The 10,567-nt window shown below is 34.5% G+C and overlaps 1 pseudogene; it reads left to right on the forward strand.

Moving 5' to 3' along the window:
- Window positions 1-1,264: 1,264 nt before the first annotated feature.
- On the forward strand, window positions 1,265-2,259 carry LOC138918599 (olfactory receptor 2M3-like; annotated as a pseudogene).
- Window positions 2,260-10,567: the final 8,308 nt, after the last annotated feature.

Below are 10,567 nucleotides of genomic sequence, written 5' to 3' on the forward strand. Positions count from 1 at the left end.
AGGTTAGAAGACTGTTTTAGAAAGATTTAAGCAGCAATTGTGTGTGAGAAGAGTGAAAAAATAAAAATACCTGAAAAAAGTTAAGTAGAATTGGTTATAATTATTCATACAGTGTGTGTTGAATTTCTTGTAAGCATTGCAAATGTAAGAAATGTTTCTAAGTGTGTTTATAACTAATTAGACATTTAAGATGTAGTGAATACTGGCTTATAATTGAACTGCAATATACACAAAATTGGTGACTATTACAGATAGAGTTTAGGAGGACACAAATGTGCAAGAGACAGAGTATGTCTACAAACTGTTCAGGTGGTATTAATGGAGACAGAAAGAAGAATGTCTTGTTCTTTGAAGAAGGAATAAAGAAAGAAAAATAAATAGATGTGAAAATAGAGAATTATCGATATGCTATTGTGTAGCCAAAGAAATCTCCCTAAAAGTTCTTGCTAAGAAAATGAGAAAGATAAATTTTATATAAACAATAATAGTCTAGAGATGAAGTAGGAGTAGTCTTTCTTCCCTCCAGTAGTATTTACTTATTTAAGAAATACTTACATGATACACACTGTATCCCAGCTAATGTTCATACTTTATAAATATGATCTCACTTAGTTTTAATAACACTCTATAATATATATATTATAAATATTCAAATTTTAAGAGTGGAAAATAAGTCATGGAGAAATTAATAATTGCCCAAGATCATGCAGCTAAAGTAATCTGTCACAGGCATTTGAGCTATGCTCTTGCACTCTTCTCTATCTTGCTTCTTGAGTAAAATGGCCTATATCTTTTGGACACACATCATTTTTAGAGATGGAGTGGGGGAAGAGCATATCAATGAGGAGCTACTTCCACTTCAATTCACCATTATTAGAATAAGGCCTACTTAACAGACTTCTCATAATTGATTTTTCAATGTCTTCTGTTGACCTGACATTTGACTAACTCTGTCTCATTTCCACAAATGCGTGCTTCCCTCTACACTTCGATAGACAGAATTTTTATTAGCATAGTGGTGTGATATGCTGAGTTCCATGGAAAAATAATGAAAATGATATTGATGTCTCAAAAATTCATGAGTCTTTCATGATCATACTGTAATTATAAAGGGATGATCTACACCACAGGAATTGACTTGTTGCCTTACTTGATTATGTGACTTGACAAACTCTCATGTTTCTACTATGTAGCTTATTATGTCTGTTAACAATACATTTTGCATTAAAATTTTCTCTCATGTTGCATTGTATATAGCGAAATATTCATCATGGCATGGGAGAATCAAACCATCAACTCAGGCTTCATCCTGCTAGGAATCTTCAATCATAATCCCACCCACATCTTTCTCTTTTCTCTGGTCTTGAGCATCTTCACAGTGGCCTTCATGGGAAACACTGCCATGGTTCTCCTCATCTACCTGGACACTCGGCTCCACACTCCCATGTACTTCCTCCTCAGCCAACTGTCCCTCATGGACCTCATGCTCATTTGCACCACTGTACCCAAGATGGCTTTCAATTACTTGTCTGGCAAGAAGTACATCTCTCTGGCCAGTTGTGGAACCCAGATATTTTTCTATGTGTCCCTGCTTGGAGCTGAATGTTTCCTGTTGGCTGCAATGGCCTATGACCATTATGTTGCCATCTGCTACCCATTGCGATACTCAATTCTCACGAGCCAGAAAATCTGTGGTCTCATGGCAGCCTCTTCCTGGATTCTTGGCTCCCTTGATGGTATAATTGAAGTGGCAGTTGCATTATCCTTCTCATATTGCGGTGCCCGGGAAATTCCTCATTTTTTCTGTGATGTCCCTGCCCTGCTCACTCTCTCATGCACTAACACATTACTGTTTCAAAGGATGATATTTATCTGCTGTGTTATTATGCTTCTCTTCCCTGTAGCCGTAATCATTGCTTCTTTTGTTCATGTTATTCGCGCTGTCATTCGCATGGGAACTGGAGATGGTCACCGCAAAGCTTTCACCACCTGTTCCTCCCACATCATGGTGGTGGGAATGCACTATGGAGCAGCCATGTTCATATACATGCAACCCACTTCAGATCATTCCCCGACCCAGGACAAGATGGTATCAGCTTTCTACACCATTTTTACACCCATGCTGAATCCCCTCACCTCAGCCTTCACAACAAGGAAGTGGCCAGAGCTTTCACAAAGGGAAGGTCAAGCCTGGAGAGTAAGTTGCCCAATAATCTTTATGCTTTGCTTTTTCCCCTATATTCTTTGCTGTATGTTTAAATTGATGTATTCAACCAATACAATTCAGTATCTAATATTTACCCATTGTTATAGATTTATGGCAACTACATAGGATTCAGCTATGAAAAACTGCATTCTTTTTTTGAAATATTTCATTTTTCATAATAAATTCAACATACGGTTATAAGGAAATATTTATTGTAAGACAAAATGCACAATTTATATATATTTTAAATAATATCAGTTAAAAAATGAGAGACATTTTCCCATCCTAATACACATTGCTTGACTGTACTGATTAAACTTAGTATTTTAACATGTCATAGACATAACTTTGGCAAAAAAATAATTCTACTGGGTCTAATATCGTACCTTGGACTGTTCAATTTTTTAAAAATAGCCAATCTTCTTATATGCAAAGTTTTAGGTATGTATTTTAGATCATTATAAAAATAAATTTATCTTAACTGGATTGAGAAAACAGAAGTATTAGATTGAGGGGTAGGCATATGGAGCTTTATGTGTACCGAACACTGTCCTCCGAATATCAGAGGATTGAGGAGCTCCCATTTATTTCCTTCGTCTATAGACATTAACCTTATAAATGGGTGACTGAAATCTGAATATGAATCTTTAAAGTCTAGATTTCCCATCCTTAGATTTTCTAATCCATATATGGGTAATATATGACAATTGCCTGAAAACATGATAATTGTTTTAATGAAGTCTTGTTTTTATGTAGTGTATATTTTTCATAAATCTCATGTCACAACTCCATACATATTGTTGTATACATATTATATTGTTATATATAATTATGGAGATTCTGGTGTTTTTATGAGAAAAGAATCTTTATATCATAATATGAATATGAACTGTTCTGTTAAAACTCTATTACAAAATCCTCATTGTATTTTTTTTTCTTTGCTGCATAACAAATTACCACAAATTTGGGCACTCTAAATAGTAACCATTTATTATTTCAGTTTATATGGGTCATTATTTCCAGCATGGCTAACTGGGTATTCTGCTCAAGGTATCAACAGGTAGCAATCCAGGTGTTTGCTGGGGCTGCAGTTTTATGTGAGGCTCAAGGTCATCTTCCAACTCACATGGTTGTTGAAATAATTCATTTACCTGCAATTAATATTCATATGAATAACATATGGTTCCTTGCTTTTCCAAGATCAGCAGGAGAATCTCTCTGACCTCAGGGAAGACCTAAGTCCTTTTATAAAGACTGCCATTGATTAACCCAGGCCAATCCAGGATCATCTCCCTTAGATTACTTTAAGTCAACTGATATGGGATCTTAATTAAGCTGCACAATTAACTCTTATCTTAGAGGCTAACCTAATCAGGCACCTAACTCCAGAGAATAGAGATCATGGGAGACAGTTTAGGATTTTTCCAGCCAAACACACCCAGATTACTTACAGGCTCCTATCCACAAAAACCATGAAAATACAATTGCAACTATTTATCCTGTCAGTAATTTAAGAAAACATTGGTAATGTCCAAATGCTTGAACGGATTAAATAAACTTTTAGAAACTCTTTAAAGTTTTTATGCTCTTATTTAATGGATCAACATATAATTTATGGAATTTGATTATACTCATAATTTGTCTATAACATATAATTTGTCTTCTACTTAACATATAACATTCAACATAATGAATAGGAAAGATGTAACATTATGAACCTCATAAACACTTATGGATGCTGTATTCCATATTCTTTCCATTTTCAGTTCTATAAGACAATTGAAATAGATATTGCCCTTCTAGGATTCTCTGCACAAGTAATAGGTAAGAAAAGAATGAGTGAGTTTAATAAGATAATACCATAATGCATTCTTTTTTACTTTATTAAAATTAAGTCTACACTAGAAGCAAAATTTCTCACTGATAGTCTTGTTTGACAATTTTTCTTGAAAGTGAATTCAATCATGGGTAAAACAAGTTGTTTTACTTTTGGACAAAAGGTGATGAAAATAACAATAAGTACTGTATTACCCTCTCAAAATAAGTGCTACTAATTATACAGGAAAGCAGACGTGATTATTTTGAAATATATCCTTGGTAAAAGATTGATGGCTTTAATATTAGTAATATAATTACATCTTTTCATACAGAAAAATCAAGACTTCAAATGATACTTCAAGAATGGTACTTCAAGAATGGAACTATTATAACACTAGAGGTCACTCACAGATAATTATGGTTGAGAAATATATTTAATCTCTATATAAAGGAAACCTAAACCTTCAATACTCTTATTAAAAACAGTGAAAAAATGAGAGTAATATTTCGGTTATAAATTTGTTCAAACCCCTTTGAATCACATGTAAAAATTTCATAGCTTCTGTTTGAATACACAGCATAAAAGAGGAGATTCAGAGCAAGATGCCTGACTAGGAGATTCCAGCTCACAGATCTATGGAAACAGTGATTTTGATATTATCTATGGACAGAAATACCTCTGTGGGAACACAAGAGTCCAGTGGAGACATTCCAGCCTCCAATCAAGCAAACAAATCCAAGAATAGACAGGGAGCAGATAGGAACAGTTAAGCTATACCCATGACCCCCTCCCCCAAAGGACCACAGCTGAGGGCTAAGAGAGATCCGCTTTGCTTGCAAATTCTCCCAAGGGGAAAAGTGAGAGCAGAGGGAGAACCTGCTTCCTCAGCCTCACAGGGCATTGACCAAAAGGCCCACTTGTGGTTTGTCTCACCCAGATTATTGAGAAGATAGACATGGCTGAATAGTCTGGGGATGCTAGTAGCAGGGAAAAGGGGTGAGGGCCCACAGCAGCCACCACACAGATCGTCAAAACCAGCTGCAGGTTCTACTTGCTGGCTTCAGGACTCTTCCAAAAGGTCTACCAATAAACCCTGGGGGTCAACTCACTTGCAGCCCCCCAAAGGACTGGCACATGCCCCAGCACTGCACACACCTCTCCACGATGGTGCATGTTAACCCTGCAGATGGTGTATATGCATTCCAACAGATGGCGTACAAGCCTGTTCAGATGGCACATGGGAATCAGCAGCCAGCTTGACTCTGTGCTATTGGGAGAAGGCATGCAATTTTTAACCCTACAGGGTAGTGCCCTGTGAAAAACACATGAAACCTTTCAGCACCCAGCCTGGCTATGCGGGATTGAGAGAAGGGACATGATCCCTGACTTCCCTACAAGAAGTTAAAAAAAAGGAGTGGGATGAGTGAATCCATAAAAAATACCTGAGATACCTTTTTAATAACAGGACTGACTGGTAAAGATCTTTTTATCCTGAAAACAGTCAGTGAGGACTGGAAAAGGAGACTACTTCTTCAAAGATAAAACAGCAATGCAAGACTTCAACGACTGTGGGAAATCATGGAAACAACCCCACCAAAAGAAGAAAATGATTCTGCAGTGGCTGACCCCAAGGAAAGGGAGATCTAAGTACTGCCTGAGAAATAATTCAACATAGTCATCTTTTTTTTCACCCCAACATTGTTGGACTTAGAAATTTTAACCATCTAAGAGGGTGTAAGGTAATATCTCTTTGTGGTTTAAATATACATTTATCCAATTATTATTGATACTGAGGTTTTTTCTTTTTTTCATGTATTTATTGGTATTTTATATATCTTCCTTAGGAAAGGGCCTATTCAAAACTGTTCTGCAAATATTTTTACCAAGCTTGTGGCTTGCCTTTGAGTTTTCCGAAGAGTGTCTTTTGAAGAGCAGATGTTTTTCATTTTAATGAGCTCCAACTTATCAAACTTTTTCTCCTTTATATGTAGTGCATTTTAATGTCCTTTAAAAAACTTTGCCTACTGTAGGGTCAAGAAGATGTTCTCTTACGTTTTCTTCTAAGAGCCACATAGTTTTACCTCATACGTTTAGCTGTGTACACATCTTGAATATATTTTGGTGTATAGAATGAGTTAGATGTGGATATCTAGGTGTCTCAACATTGTTTATTAAAAAGATTTCCCTTCCCCATTAGATCACATTATTATCATTGTTGAAAATAAGTTGACTCTATTTGTGTGGATTTATTTTGATATTTTCTAATCTGTACCACTGACCCATGTGTCCATCCTAAAAAAAAACACATGGCTTTGATTACTGTAGCTTTATAATAAGTGTTGAAATCAAATAGAATATCTTCCAACTTTATTATTCTTTTTCAAAATATTTTGACTGTTTTAGGTCGTTTGCATTTCCATATAAATTTTAGAATCAGCTTGTCAATTTCTTTAAAAGAAAAATGTTGCTTTGATTTTGTTTGGGATTATGATGAATCAATAGGCCAATTTAGTTGAATGAACATCTTAATAATATTAGCTTTTCCTGTGTATTAACATGGCATATGTCTCTATTTATTAGGTCTCCCTTAGTTTCTCTGCTCCATATTTTGTCATACACAGTGTAAAGATGTAACACATCTTATGTAAAATTTATTCCCTCTTATTTTATGATTTTAATTCAATTTTATGCAAATGATATTTTTATTCCAGTTCCTTGTTGATTGCTTGTTGCTAAAATATATAAATGCAACTAATTTTTGTATATTGAGCTTTGATCCTGTGAAATTGCTAAATTCACTTATTTGTTCTAGTTTTTTTTTCTTTCTGTAGACTTATTACGATGTTCTACATAAGTTATCATGTCATATAAAAATAAAGACACTTTTACTTCTTCCTTTCCAATCTTTCTATTTTTTCCTTACCTCACTGCACTGGCTGGGACGTCCAGCATAATGTAGACTAGAAATGTTAAGGGTAGATTTACTTGCCTTGTTTCTTGGAGGAAATAAACATTTAATGTTTCAGGTATGATGTTTGCTGTGGGTTTTTCATAGATTCCCTTCATCATACTGACAAAATTCCCTTCAATTACTAGTTTGTCAACAGATTTTATGATAAATGGGTGCTGATTTTCTGCATTTTTGGGGAAGATCTTGTAGGGTTCTTTACTCTGATGACATGGTGACCAACATTGGCTAATTTTCTAATGTTAAACTTTGCATTCTTTGAATAAATCACAATTGACCTTTTCACATATTATTAGATTTGATTCACTGACAACTTGCTGATGCTTTTTGTATCCTTGTATACAGGGCTATTTGTCTGTAATCTTGTTTTCTTATGTTGTCCTTGTCAGATTTTGGATCTTTGGATTATCTTTATTAGTCATGTTTTATTTTGTTGATTTCTGCTTTTATCTCTTTATATATTTTCTTCTCAGTTTGATTTAAATTTAGTCTTCATATTCTCACTTCATTAGATAGAAGCTTAAAGAATTGATTTTAAATGTTCCTTCCTTTCTATTATGTTTTATTTTATTTATAGTTTTTATAGTGAAAAGTATATTTTTATTCCAAGAGTATTGTTTTACAGCTGGTAACAGAGAGAAGAGAATTACTAAACTTAGCTATATTGGCATAAAAATAAAATACAGTCTATAGACCAAAATAGATTCAAACAGGGAACTTTGTGTATATTTTTTTCTTTTTTTTCTTTTTAAAATTTATTTGTTTTTTATTGAGGTAACATTGGTTTATAACATTATATAAATTTCAAGTATACATCATTATATTTCAATTTCTGTATAGACTACATCATGTTCACCACGCAAAGGCTAATTACCATCCATCTCCATATGCATCTGCCCTATCACCCCTTTCACCCTCCATCCTCTCCCCTTCCCCACTGGTAATCACCAATCTAAACTCTGTATCTATGTGTTTGTTTGTTTGTTGTTTTTATCTTACCTTCTACTTATGAGTGAAGTCGTACAATATTTGTCTTTCTCCATCTGACTCATTTTGCTTAGCATAATACCCTCAAGGTCCATCCATGTTCTCTCAAATGGCAAGATTTCGTCTTTTTATGCCTCAGAAGTATTCCATTGTATATATATAGCACATCTTCTGTATCCATTCATCCTTTGATGGGTACTTAGGTTGTTTCCAAGTCTTGGCTGTTGTGAATAATGGTGCAGTGAACATAGGAGTGCAACATCTTTGCCTTCATATTTTCATGTTGTTTGGATACGTACCCAGATGTGGAATAGCTGGATAATATGATAGTCCTATTTTTAATTTTTGAGGAATCTCCAGACTGTTTTCTATAGTGGCTGCACCAGTTTGCATTCCCTCTAGCAGTGTATGAGGGTTCCCTTTTCTCCACATCCTCTCCAACACTTCTTATTTCTTGTCTTGTTAATTACAGTCATCTGATGGGCATGAGGTGTTATCTCATGGTATTGATTTGCATTTCCCTAATAATCAGTGATGCTGAGCATCTTTTCATGTGCTTGTTGGCCATCTATATATCTTCTTTGGAAAACTGTTTCTTCAGATCCTTTGCCCATTTTTTAACTGTGTTGTTTATTTTCTTCTTGTTGAGTCATAAGTGGTCTTTATGTATTTTGGATGTTAACCCTTTATCAGCTATATGATTTGCAAATAACTTCTCCCAAGAAACTAGGTTTTTAGGTCATCTTTTTGTTTTATTGATGGTTTACTTTGCTGTGCAGAAGCTTTCCAGTTTGAAGTAGTCCAATATGTTTATTTTTCCTTTTGTTTCCCTTGCCTGGTGAGACATGGTATTCAAAAAAATACTGCTAAAACCAATGTCGAAGTGTGTACTGCCTATGTTTTCTTCTAGAATTTTTATAGTTCAGGTCTTACATTCAAGTCTTTAATCCGTGTTAATTTTTGTGTGTGGGGTAAGATAATTGTTTACTTTCATTCTTCTGCACATGACTGTCCAGTTTTCCCAATACCATTTATTGAAGAGACTTTCCTTTCTCCACTGTATGTTCTTGGCTCCTTTGTCAAAAATTAGCTGTCCATAGGTGTGTGGCTTTAATTTTCGGCTCTCACTTTGGTTCTATTGATTTGTATGTCTGTTTTTATGCCAGTACCATGCTATTTTGATTACTACAGCTTTGTAGTATATTTTGAAGTCAGGGAGTGTGATCCCTCTAGCTTTGTTCGTTTTTTTCCTCAGGATTCCTTTGGCTATTTTCAGTGTTTTGTTGTTCCATATAAATTTCAAGATTCTTTATTCTATTTCCATGAAAAATGTCCTTGGGATTTGATAGAGATTGCATTAGTTTATAGATTGTTTTAGGAATTATGGACAATTTTAACTATGTTCATTTTTACAATCCATGAGCATAGAATATGTTTCCATTTCTTTGTGCCTTTCTTGATTTCTTTCAATAATGTTTTATAGTTTTTATTGTACAAGTATTTCCTCTCTTTGGTTAAATTTATTCCTAAGTATTTTGTTCTTTTTGTTGCAATTGTAAATGAGATTTTATTCTTAATTTCTCTTTCTGCTATTTCAGTCAGTGTACAGAATGGTATTTATTTTTTACATTGATTTTGTATCTTGCAACTTTCCTTGTATATGTTTATTATTTCTAATAGCTTTTTGGTGGACTCTTTGAGGTTTTATATATATCAAGTCATGTCATGTGCCAACAGTGACCGTTATATTTCTTCTTTTCCAGTTTGGACCCCTTTTATTATCTATTTTTCTTGCCTAATTGCTCTGGCTAGGACTCCCAATGCTATTTTAAATGAGATTGTCAAAAGTGGACATCCTTGTCTTCTTCTTGTTGTTAGATGGATGGCTTTCAGTTTTTTACCATTGAGCATGATGTTACCTCTGGGTTTGTCATATGTGGCCTTTATTATGTTGAGGTACTTTCCTTCTGTACCCATTTTATTCAGAATTCTTATCACAAATCTATGCTCCATGTTGTCCTATGCTTTCTCTGCATCTATTAAGACAATCATGTAATTTTCATTCTTTGTTTTGTTAATGTTTTGTATCACATTGACTGATTTGTGGATGTGGAAACATCTCTGCATCCCTAGAATAAATCCCACTCGATGGTGATGTATAGTCCTTTAAATGTATTATTGTATTCAATTCACTAACATTTTGTTGAGGATTTTCGTGCCTCCATTCATCAGCGATATTGGCCAATAATTTTCTTTTTTTGTGTCGTGCTTGTTTGGTTTTGGTATCAGGGTAATGTTGGCCTCCGAGAATGAGTTAGGGAGCATCCCATCCTCTTCAGTTTTTTCAAAGAGTTTGAGAAGCGTATTAAATCTTCTCTAAATGCTTGGTAGATTTCAGCAAGGAAGCTGACTGGTCCCAGACTTTATTTTGGATGATCTTGATTACAGTTTTGATCTCATTGATAGTGATTGATCTATTCAGTTTCTCTATTTCTTCTTGATTTAGTTTTGGAAGATTGTATAAGTCTAAGAATTTATCAATTTCTTCTTCATTATCTAATTTGTTGATGTATTGCTTTTTGTAGTA

This window comes from Equus caballus, chromosome 17 (genome assembly GCF_041296265.1).
Source record: "Equus caballus isolate H_3958 breed thoroughbred chromosome 17, TB-T2T, whole genome shotgun sequence".
NCBI lineage: Eukaryota > Metazoa > Chordata > Mammalia > Perissodactyla > Equidae > Equus > Equus caballus.